The 12,788-nt window shown below is 36.7% G+C and overlaps 1 non-coding gene across 1 annotated transcript; it reads right to left on the reverse strand.

Annotated features, from left to right (window-relative positions):
- Nucleotides 1-4,954: 4,954 nt before the first annotated feature.
- Nucleotides 4,955-5,062, reverse strand: LOC127747112 (small nucleolar RNA R71). The gene has a single exon (XR_008008915.1). It is a non-coding gene; the product is annotated as a small nucleolar RNA R71 (small nucleolar RNA).
- Between the last annotated feature and the right edge of the window lie 7,726 nt (nucleotides 5,063-12,788).

Here is a 12,788-nt window from a genome sequence, read left to right on the forward strand (position 1 = left end):
CTTCAAAAATCCTTCCCCAACGCGTTAGCGTCTTGTACGCGTGCGCGTCGTGATGTTTTCGCGCCAAGAGCCTTTTCTTTGTTTAAATCTTGGGCCACACTTTTAAAAGCGTGGCCTAAGGCTCCAAAGTGTGTCCAAGCTCCAAAATGTGCCCTAGAATTCCTCTTTTCTCCTTTTTAGCTTATTTTGTGCTTTTTCTTCTTTTTGCACTTATTTCCTACAAAGTTTATAAAATTAAAAGATTAAAGAAATATACTATTTAAGCACAAAAACACTTAACAATTAAGCATTAATCATTAATTTCTTATGTGAAAAAGAATAGAAAAACATGACATGATGACACGTCATCAGAAGGGAGGAATGACAGTGGTTCACAATAAAAAGAATGAGCTGATCCCAAAAAGGACAGTTACAGGGTGGCGTATGTGCATTGATTATAGAAACCTCAATGACGCCACCGAAAAAGATCACTTTCCTTTACCCTTCATTGACCAAATGCTAGAAAGACTAGCAGGTCATGCTTTTTATTGTTTCTTGGATGGATATTCTGGGTACAATCAAATAGCAGTAGATCTACAGGATCAAGAGAAGTCAGCATTCACATATCCTTTGGGCGTATTCATCTATAGATGAATGCCATTTGGCCTATGCAATGCACCCGCCACTTTTTTGATATGCATGTTGTCCATCTTCTCTGACATGGTAGAGAAGTTCCTTGAAGTATTCATGGATGACTTCTCTGTTTATGGAAACTCTTTTAACTCCTGTCTTGAACATCTGACCCTGTTCCTAAAAAGATGCCAAGAAACAAACCTAGTTCTAAACTGGGAGAAATGCCACTTCATGGTAACTGAAGACATTGGTCTTGGGCATCGGATCTCAAACAAAGAGATAAAAGTGGATCAAGCTAAGGTGCAAGTGATCAAACGCTTGCCTCCACCTACTAGTGTTAAGGCTATCAGAAGCTTCCTAGGACATGCAGGCTTCTACAGGCGGTTCATAAAAGATTTTTCTAAAATTGCCATACCCCTGTGCAATCTATTGGCCACTGATGTTCCATTCGTCTTTGACCAAGAATGCCTGGATACCTTTGAAACTCTGAAGGCCAAGCTTGTCAGTGCTCTTATTATCTCTGCACCCAACTGGGATTTGCCATTTGAGCTAATGTGTGATGCAAGTGATCATGCAATTGGTGCAGTCTTAGGTTAGAGACATGACAAGCTTCTGCATATCATTTACTATGCTAGTTGATGAGCGGATAATTTATATGCTTTTTGGCATTGTTTTTAGGTAGTTTTTAGTAGGATCTAGCTACTTTTAGTGATGTTTTCATTAGTTTTTATGCAAAATTCACATTTATGGACTTTACTATGAGTTTGTGTGTTTTTCGATTATTTCAGGTATTTTCTGGCCGAAATTGAGGGACCTGAGCAAAAATCTGATTCAGGCTGAAAAAGGAATGCTGATGCTATTGGATTCTGACCTCCCTGCACTTGAAATGAAATTTCTAGAGCTAAAGAACTCCAAATAGCGCGCTTTCAATGGCGTTGGAAAGTAGACATCTAGGGCTTTCCAGAAATATATAATTTTCCATACTTTGTTCTCGCTTAGACAACGCAAACTGGTGTTCAATGCCAGTTCCATGCTGCATTCTAGAGTAAAACGCCAGAAACACGTCACAAACCAGAGTTAAATGCCAAAAACACGTTACAACTTGGTGTTTAACTCCAAGAGAAGCCTCTGCACGTGTAAAGCTCAAGCTCAGCCCAAGCACACACCAAAGTGGGCCCCGGAAGTGGATTTCTGCACTTAGACTTATTTCTGTAAACCCTAGTAGCTAGTTTAGTATAAATAGAACCTTTTACTAATGTACTAGGAGTCTTTTGACCATTGGTCCTTTTCCCTATTGTTCAAATTCATATCCTATTTTGGGGGCTGGCCATTCGACCGTGCCTGGACCTTGATAACTTATGTATTTTTAACGGTGGAGTTTCTACACACCATAGATTAAGGATGTGGAGCTCTGCTGTACCTCGAGTCTTAATGCAATTACTACCATTTTCTATTCAATTCATCTTATTCTTGTTCTAAGATATTCGTTGCACTTCAACCTGATGGATGTGATGATCCGTGACACTCATCTTCATTCTCACCAATAAACGCGTGACTGACAACCACTTCCGTTCTACCTTAGAACGAGCGAGTATCTCTTGGATTCCTTAATCAGAATCTTCGTGGTATAAGCTAGAACCCTTTGGCGGCCATTCTTGAGAATCGGAAATTCTAAACCTTGTCTGTGGTATTTCGAGTAGGATTCAGGAATTGAATGACTTTGACGAGCTTCAAACTCGCGATTGTTGGGCGTAGTGACAGACGCAAAATAATCAATGGATTCTATTCCGACATGATCGAGAACCGACAGATGATTAGCCGTGCTGTGACAAGAGCATTTGGACCATTTTCACTGAGAGGATGGGAAGTAGCCATTGACAACAGTGATGCCCTACATACAGCTTGCCATGGAAAGGAGTAAGAAGGATTGGATGAAAGTAGTGGGAAAGCAGAGATTCAGAAGGAACACAGCATCTTCATACACTTATCTGAAATTCTCACCAATGATTTTCATAAGTATCTCCATCTTAATTTTATTATTTATTTATTATTATTTTTGAAACCTTTATAACCATTTGAATCTACCTAACTGAGATTTACAAGATGACCATAGCTTGCTTCATACCAACAATTTCTGTGGGATCGACCTTTACTCACGTAAGGTATTACTTGGACGACCCAGTGCGCTTGCTGGTTAGTTGTGCGAAGTTGTGACAAAGTGTGATTCACGTTTGAGAGCGCTACCAAGTTTTTGGTGCCAATGTTGATGATCACAATTTCGTGCACCAAGTTTTTGGCGCTGTTACCGGGGATCGTTCGAGTTTGGACAACTGACGGTTCATCTTGTTGCTCAGATTAGGTAATTTTCTTTTCAAAATTTTTTCAAAAATCTTTCAAAATTTTTTTTCTTTATTTTTGCTTTTCAAAAAAAAAATAATTTTCGAAAAATCCAAAAAATTAATAAAATCATAAAATCAAAAAAATATTTTGTGTTTCTTGTTTGAGTCTAGAGTCAAATTTTAAGTTTGGTGCCAATTGCATGTTTTTAAAATTTATGCATTCTTTTTTCGAAAATTCATGCATGTGTTCTTCATGATCTTCAAGTTGTTCTTGATAAGTCTTCTTGTTTGATCTTTAAATTTTCTTGTTTTGTGTCTTTTGTTGTTTTTCATATGCATCTTTGCATTCATAGTGTCTAAGCATTGAAAATCCCTAAGTTTGGTGTCTTGCATGTTTTTCTTTTCTTGAAAATTTTTCAAAAATAATTTCTTGATGTTCATCATGATCTTCAAAGTGTTCTTGGGGTTCATCTTGACATTCATAGTGTTCTTGCATGCATTATGTGTTTTGATCTTGCATTTTCATGTTTTGGGTCATATTTGTGTTTTTCTCTCTCCTCATTAAAAATTCAAAAATAAAAAAATATCTTTTCCTTATTTTGCTCATAATTTTCGAAAATTTGAGTTGACTTAGTCAAAAAATTTTTTAAAAAACTTAGCTATTTCTTATAACTCAAGTCAAATTTTCAATTTTAAAAATCTTATCCTTTCAAAATCCTTTTCAAAAATCAAATCTTTTTCATTTTTTTATTTATTTTCAAAAATTTTTAAAATTTATTCAAAATCTTTTTCTTATCTTTATTTCAAAATTTCAAAAACTTTACTAACAATTAATGTGATTGATTCAAAAATTTGAAGTTTGTTACTTTCTTGTTAAGAAAGGTTCAATCTTTAAATTCTAGAGTAATATCTTTTAGTTTCTTGTTAGTCAAGTAATCAATTTTAATTTTAAAAATTAAATCTTTTCCAAAATATCTTTTTCAATCATATCTTTTCAAAATATCCTTTCCAAATCATATCTTTTTAAAAAATTTGATTTCAAAATATCTTTTCTAACTTCTTATCTTTTCAAAATTGATTTTCAAATCTTTTTCAACTAACTAATTGACTTTTTGTTTGTTTTACTATTTCTTATCTTTTTCAAAACCACCTAACTACTCTTCTCTCTCTAATTTTCAAAAAATGACCCCCCTCTTTTTCAAAATTCTTTTAATTAACTAATTGTTTCAAATTTTAATTTTAATTGTTTTTCTTCTCTTAATTTTTGAAAATCACTAACCCTTTTTCAAAATTTATTTTCGAATTTTTCCTTCTCTCATCTCTTTCTATTTATTTTATTTAATTACTAACACTTCTCTTTATCTTAAAAATTCGAACCCCCTCTTCCTCTCTGAGTTCGAATTTTCCTCTTTTTCTTCTTCTACTAACATAAAGAAATCTCTCTACTGTGATAAAGAGGATCCTTATTATTATTTTCTGTTCCCTTCTTTTTCATATGAGCAGGAGGAAGGACAAGAATATTCTTGTTAAAGCAGATCCTGAACCTGAAAGGACAAAAATTACAACAATCCAAAAACAACCTTACAGAAATTTTTGAAAAGGAAGAGGAGATGACAGCCAAAAATAATAATGCAAGGAGGATGCTTGGTGATTATACTACACCTACTTCCAAGATTGATGAAAGAAGCATCTCAATCCCTGCCATTGGAGTAAAAAATTTTGAGCTGAAGCCTCAACTAGTTGCTCTAATGCAATAGAACTGCAAGTTTCATGGACTTCCATCAGAAGATCCCTATCAGTTTTTAACTGAGTTCTTGCAGATCTATGAGATGTTAAGACTAATGGAGTAGATCCTGAAGTCTACAGGCTCATGCTTTTCCCTTTTTGGTGTAAGAGACAGAGCTAGAACATGGTTGGACTCACAACCTAAAGATAGCCTGGACTCTTGGGATAAGCTGGTCACGGCCTTCTTGGCTAAGTTCTTTCCTCCTCAAAAGCTAAGCAAGCTTAGAGTGGATGTTCAAACCTTCAAATAAAAAGATGGTGAATCCCTTTATGAAGCTTGGGAAAGATACAAGCAGATGACCAAAATGTGTCCTTCTGATATGCTTTCAGAGTGGACTGATAAACCACTATTTTATGGTTTATCTTGTGCTCAATTGAGTGGTTTTTATCAAGCCTTTGCACACTTATTCATACTATTTGCATGGTTTTATAATTCCTTCCTCATGATATGATATATGTGAAAACATGTTTTCTATGCTTTAGAAATATTAAATTTAATTATTCTTTATTACCATTCGATGCCTTGATATGTGTGTTAAGTGATTTCTGGGATTATAGGGCAAGAATAGCTTAGAGAATGGAAAGGAAGCATGCAAAAGTGGAAGGAATACAAGAAGTTGAAGAAACTGCTAAGTTGTCAGCCTGACCTCTTTTCACTCAAACGGACATAACTTGAGCTACAGAAATCCAAATGATGCGGTTTCAGTTGCGTTGGAAAGCTAACGTCTGGGGCTTCGATTTGATATATAATTTGCCATAGTGGCCATACCGCTAGGTGACGCGAACGAGTGATCAACGCGGACGCGTTGCAGTGACGAAAAACCAGCGTAGCTAAATTCGTAAACAGCGATTTCTGGGCTGTTTTTGACCCAATTTTCGGCCCAGAAAACACAGATTAGAGGCTATAAAGTAGGGGAATCCATTAATTCAGAATCATACATTCAATCATTACTCACAATTTTAGGTTTTAGATGTAGTTTTTAGATAGAGAGGAGGATTAGGATTTAGGATTTCTTTTAGTCATTAGGATTGTTTCTTCATACCAGGTTCAATAATTTATGTTTCTCTTCTACTTTCATTTACTCTGATGCTTTCATTTGTATCTGATTTGTGTTGCCCAATTGGGTTATGAACTTTTCATGTTAGGATTGATTTTCTTATTTAATACACATTATTGAGATGTTTTCAGATATATGATTTTAATTTAGCTTTCTACATTCTTGGCTTTGGTTGATTAATTGGTAACTCTTGAGTTGTCAAACTCAGCAGTGGTTGAAATTGGCAGATTCTAATTGATCTAGATCGCTCTAAAGCTAGTCTTCCCACAGGGATTGACTAGGACTTGAGGATCAAACTAATTAGTCCACTTGACTTTCCTTTACTTTAGTAAAGGTTAACTAAGTGGGATTCAAATCCAATTCTCATCACACCTGATAAGGATAACTAGGATAGGACTTCAAATTTCTCATATCTTGCCAAGAGTTTATTTTATAGTCATTTATTTATTTTTTTTGTCAATTAAATTACTTGTTCAACCCTTTTAAAAACCCCAAAATATACCTTTGCATAACCAATAATAAGAACATACCTCCCTGCAATTCCTTGAGAAGACGACTCGAGGTTTAAATACTCGGTTATCAATTTTAAAGGGGTTTGTTACTTGTGACAACCAAAACATTTGTACGAAGGGCTTTTCTGTTGGTTTAGAATCTATACTCACAACACGACTATATTTTTACAAATTCTTTACTAGTAAAAATCCTAACGTCAAAATGGCGCTGTTGCCGGGAATTGCAAACGTGTGCCTTATTATTGGTTATTGTAAATATTTTTCAAAAAAAAAAATTTCAGATTTTAAAATTTTTATTTTATCTTATCTTATTTCAAAATCAAATTTCAAATTTTAAATCTTTTTCAAAAAAATAAAAATCATATCTTTTTCAAAATCTTATCTTATCATTTTTCCAAAAATCAAATCTTTTTCAAAATATTTTCTTTTTTGTTAGTTTTTGTTTTTATTTTCTCCTACTACTATGAACTCTCACCCCTTTGGCTATGAGTCTGGTTACAACTATGTTGCAGGAAGAGAAAGCTATAACAGGAATATGCATCAAGGTCAAAGCAATCAAAGATGGACGGAGCCAAGAGGATCTGATCAACCCTTTAGGCGACAACACCCTCCAAGATATCATGGACAAAGACCATTCTACAATGCATACCGAGATGATATATATGGTGGACCCCCTTGTAGTTACCAACAAGACCCACCATATGCCCATGAACCCCCTCCTCCTCAATATAATTTTGAACCACCATAATCATAAGTCCCTAACCCGTATCCACCATACCAACCACCTTATGAGCCAAATGAACCATACACAGAACCACCATCTCAATATATACCATCTCCTTATCATTATCAAGATGAACCACCTTCCGACCATGAACCCTTTCTCCCAACAAATGAACCCTCCTATCCACCCCAAACCTCCATGGAGAAAGCATTTGCCGATCTAAACTCTACTATACAAGCTCTCGCCGCCCAAATCGGACCACCAAATACCTTCAATATTCAACCCTCAAGCTCCAATGCACTTCCATCTCAACCATATAATGATCCATCCATCCCATCACCACCATCCATGGAAGAACACCCACATCCACTAATCCAAGAGCAAGATGATCCCAATTATGCTATTGATATGGAACAAGAGAGAGAGAGGATCGTCTTTGCGAATCTATACTTCATAAGGAGCTAAAGGAGGCACTAAAGGTGAAGGTAGAAGTAACCCTTGGATATATTCTATTATGGTCTATCTGAGTTCTCTAAGATATCACTGGACCATTCTGCAGGTGGATCCATTCACCTAAAGAAAACGCCTGCAGAAGCTCAAGAACTCATTGACATGGTTGCAAATAACCAATTCATGTACACCACTGAGAGGAATCGTGTGAGTAATGGGACGCCTCAGAAGAGGGGAGTTCTTGAAATTGATACTCTGAATGCCATATTGGCTCAGAACAAAATATTGTCTCAGCAAGTCAACATGATTTCTCAGAGTCTGAATGGACGGCAAAATGCATCCAATAGTACTAAAGAGGCATCTTCTGAAGAAGAAGCTTATGATCCTGAGAACTCTGCAATGGCAGAGGTGAATTACATGGGTGAACCCTATGGGAACACCTATAATTCTTCATGGAGAAATCATCCAAACTTCTCATGGAAGGATCAACAAAAGCCCTAACAAGGCTTTAATAATGGTGGAAGAAACAGGCTTAGCAATAGTAAGCCTTTCCCATTATCTTCTCAGACAGACAGAGAATTCTGAGTAGAGCTCCTCTAACTTAGCAAATATAGTCTCTGATCTGTCTAAGGCCACTTTAAGTTTCATGAGTGAAACAAGGTCCTCCATTAGAAATTTGGAGGCACAAGTGGGCCAGCTGAGTAAGAAAATCACTGAAACTCCTCTTAGTACTCTCCCAAGCAATACTGAAGAGAATCCGAAAAGAGAGTGCAAGGCCATTGACATAATCAAATTGGCCGAACCTAGAGAGGAAGGAGAGGACGTGAATCCCAATGAGGAAGACCTCATGGGACGTCTTCCAGACAAGAAGGAGTTCCCTATTGAGGACCTAGAGGAATCTGAGGCTCACATAGAGACCAGAGAGATTCCATTAAACCTCCTTCTGCCATTCATGAGCTCTAAAAACTATTCTTCCTCTGAAGAGGATGAAGATGTAACTAGAGAGCAAGTTGCTCAATATCTAGGAGCTATCATGAAGCTGAATGCCAAGTTATTTGGTAATGAGACTTGGGAAGATGCACCTCCCTTGCTCATTAGTGAACTAGATACATGGGTTCAGCAAACTTTACCTCAAAAGAAACAAGATCCTAGTAAATTCTTAATACCCTGTACCATAGGCATCATGACATTTGAGAAGGCTCTGTGTGACCTGGGGTCAGGTATAAATCTTATGCCACTCTCTGTAATGGAGAACCTGGGGATCTTTGAGGTATAGGCTACCACATTCTCATTAAAGATGGTAGACAAGTCAATAAGACAAGCTTATGGATTGGTAGAGGACGTGTTAGTGAAGGTTAAAGGCCTTTACATCCCTGCTGATTTCATATTCTTAGACACTAGGAAGGATAAGGATGAATCCAACATCCTTGGAAGACCCTTCCTAGCCACAACATGAGCTGTGATTGATGTTGACAGAGGAGAGCTAATCCTTCAATTGAATGGGGACTACCTGCTATTTAAAGCTTAAGGATCCTCCTCTGCAACCATGGAGAGGAAGCATGAAAAGCTTCTCTCAATACAGAGTCGAACAAAGCCCCCACAATTAAACTCTAAGTTTGGTGTTGGGAGGCCACAACCAAACTCTAAGTTTGGTGTTGAACCCCCACATTCAAATTTTAAGTTTGGTGTTGGTAGGTCCCAACAATGCTTTGAACATCTGTGAAGCTCCATGAGAGCTCACTGTCAAGCTATTGACATTAAAGAAGTGCTTATTGGGAGGCAACCCAATTTTTATTTATCTATATTTTTATTGTTCTTTTATATTTTATTAGGTTCATGATCATGTAGAGTCACCAAACAAATACTAAAATTAAAAACAGAATAAAAAATAGCAAAGGAAATAGCACACCCTAGAAGAAGAGCTTACTGGCGTTTAAACGCCAGTAAGGAGCATCTGGCTGGCGTTCAACGCCAGAATAGAGCATAAATCTGGCGTTGAATGCCAGAAACAAGCAGGAATCTGGCGTTTAAACGCCAGGATTACACCCTAAGGAAAGCTGGCGTTTAACGCTATCAACAAGTATCAGGCTGGCGTTAAACGCCAGAAACATGCTACATTTGAGTGTTTAACGCCAGAAACAAGGTTCAGTTTGGCGTTAAACGCCAGGATTGCAAGCAATGGGCGTTTTACACGCCTAATTGGTGCAAGGATGATTAATCCTTGACACCTCAGGATCTGTGGACCCCACAGGATCCCCACCTACCTCAACTCACCTTCTCTCCTCTTCACACAAACCAATAACACTCTTCCCCAAAAATCCTTCACCAATCACCTCAATCTCTCTTCCCCATCACCTATTCACCACTCACATCCATCCACTCTTCCCCACAAACCCCACCTACCTTCAAATTCAAAATCTCTTTCCCACCCAAACCCATCCTAAATGGCCGAACCAAACCCCTCTCCCTCCACTATATAAACTCCTCCATCCTTCTTCATTCTCACACAACACAACCCTCTCTTCTCCCCCTTGGCCAAATACACATCTCCCCCTCCTCCATATTTTCTTCTTCTTCTATTCTTTCTTCTTTTGCTCGAGGACGAGCAACATTCTAAGTTTGGTGTGGTAAAAGCATAATTTTTTTGTTTTTCCATAACCATTGATGGCACCTAAGGCTAGAGAAACCTCAAGAAAGAGGAAAGGGAAGGCAATTGCTTCCACCTCTGAGTCATGGGAGATGGAAAGATTCATCTCAAAGGTCTATGGTTCAGTAGTAGAGCATTTGACTACAAATCAAGAGAGCCCACTCATGGACCTCAACAAGAGCATGAGGAATTCCCTTATCAAGAAATCCCTGAGATATCTCAAGGGATACATTTTCCTCCACACAATTATTGGGAGCAACTAAGGATAGGAGCACCAAAATCACTAGGGATCAAGCAACAGAGGCAAGGAAGAGACATAGAGGAGCTCAAGAGAACTTTTGGTTCTTCAAGAGGAAGATGCTACCCTCACTAAGTTGGACTCATTCCTTAATCTCCTTGCTCTTATTTTTCTATTTTTCGATTTTTGAGCTTCATGTTTGTCTATGTTTTGAGTCTTTATTACATGATCATTAGTATTTAGTAACTATGTCTTAAGGCTATGAATAATTCCATGAATTCCTCACCTTTCTTGAATGAAAAATGTTTTTAATACAAAAGAACAAGAAGTACATGAGTTTCGGATTCATCCTTGAAATTAGTTTAATTATATTGATGTGGTGACAATACTTTTTGTTTTCTGAATGAATGCTTGAACAGTGCATATTTTTGATCTTGTTGTTTATGAATGTTAAAATTGTTGCCTCTTGAAAGAATGATGTAAAAGAGAAATGTTATTGATAATCTGAAAAATCATGAAATTGATTCTTGAAGTAAGAAAAAGCAGTGAAAAAAATAAGCTTGCGAAAAAAAAGTGGCGAAAAAAATAAAAGAAAAAGAAAAAGAAAGTAGAAAAAGCCAATAGCCCTTAAAACTAAAAGGCAATGGTAAAAAGGATCCAAGGCTTTGAGCATCAATGGATAGGAGGGCCGTCACAATCTGAAAAGGTTCACCCAGTCATGTGTCTGTGGCATTTATGTATCCGGTGGTAATACTGGAAAATAAAGTGCTTAGGGCCACGACCAATACTCATAAAAGTAGCTATGTTTAAGAATCAACATACTTAACTAGGAGAATCAATAACACTATCTGAACTCTGAGTTCCTATGGATACCAATCATTCTAAACTTCAAAGGATAAAGTGCGATGCCAAAACTGTTCAGAGGCAAAAAGCTACAAGTCCCGCTCATCTAATTAGAACTAATATTCATTGATATTTTGAGATTTATAGTATATTCTTTTCTTTTTATCCTATTTGATTTTCAGTTTCTTGGGGACAAGCAACAATTTAAGTTTAGTGTTGAGATGAGCGGATAATTTATACGCTTTTTGGCATTGTTTTTAGGTAGTTTTTAGTAGAATATAGCTAATTTTAGGGATGTTTTCATTAGTTTTTATGCAAAATTCACATTTCTAGACTTTACTATGAGTTTGTGTGTTTTTCTGTGATTTCAGGTATTTTCTGGCTGAAATTGAGGGACCTGAGCAAAAATCTGATTCAGGTTGAAAAAGGACTACTAATGCTGTTGGATTCTGACCTTCATGCACTTGAAATGGATTTTATGGAGCTACAGAACTCCAAATGGCGCGCTCTCAACGGCGTTGGAAATTAGACATCTAGGGCTTTCCAGCTACAGAACACAGCATCTTCATACACTTATCTGAAATTCCCACCAATGATTTACATAAGTATCTCCATCTTTATTTTATTCTTTATTTATTATTATTTTTGAAACATTTATAACCATTTGAATCCACCTAACTAAGATTTACAAGATGACCATAGCTTGCTTCATACCAACAATCTCCGTGGGATCGACCCTTACTCACGTAAGGTATTACTTAGACGACCCAGTGCACTTGCTGGTTAGTTGTGCGAAGTTGTGTCAAAGTGTGATTCACGTTTGAGAGCGCCACAAAGTTTTTGGTGCCATTATTGATGATCACAATTTCGTGCACCACTAGTCGCGTATTAAATGATGCACAGAAAAATTACACTACTACAGAAAAAGAGCTACTTGCAGTGGTTTATGCCATTGATAAGTTTAGATCCTACTAGGTAGAATCTAAGGTCATTATTTATACTGACCATGCCACTCTAAAATATCTGCTTACTGATGCCAAGGCATCTTAGGCTAGTTTCACTAGCATTTTTCTGTTAGTTTTAGTTGTTTTATGCATTTTCTTGAGCTTAAAGTAACCAAGAATGGTTAAATGAATAACAAAGCAATGAACCATCCAAACAGTATGATTTTGATGCAAATTCCATGAGTTTTTAGTTATATTACTTGAATGCTATGAATGGAAGATTTCTCATGAAATTTTGCAAGACTTTGATGCAGTTGTTTGGATGATTTTAGGGAAGAAGAGGTTAGGCAAGGAAGCAACAAAATCAATAAAGGAAGCTTGAATATCACATGTGGAGTTTAAGTTCCAGTTTAAGCTTAAACTGGAACTTAAACTCCACATGTGATATTCAAGCTTCCTTTATTGATTTTGTTGCTTCCTTGCCTAACCTCTTCTTCCCTAAAATCATCCAAACAACTGCATCAAAGTCTTGCAAAATTTCATGAGAAATCTTCCATTCATAGCATTCAAGTAATATAACTAAAAACTCATGAAATTTGCATCAAAATCATACTGTTTGGATGGTTCATTGCTTTG

Source organism: Arachis duranensis, chromosome 4, assembly GCF_000817695.3.
Source record: "Arachis duranensis cultivar V14167 chromosome 4, aradu.V14167.gnm2.J7QH, whole genome shotgun sequence".
Classification (NCBI taxonomy): domain Eukaryota; kingdom Viridiplantae; phylum Streptophyta; class Magnoliopsida; order Fabales; family Fabaceae; genus Arachis; species Arachis duranensis.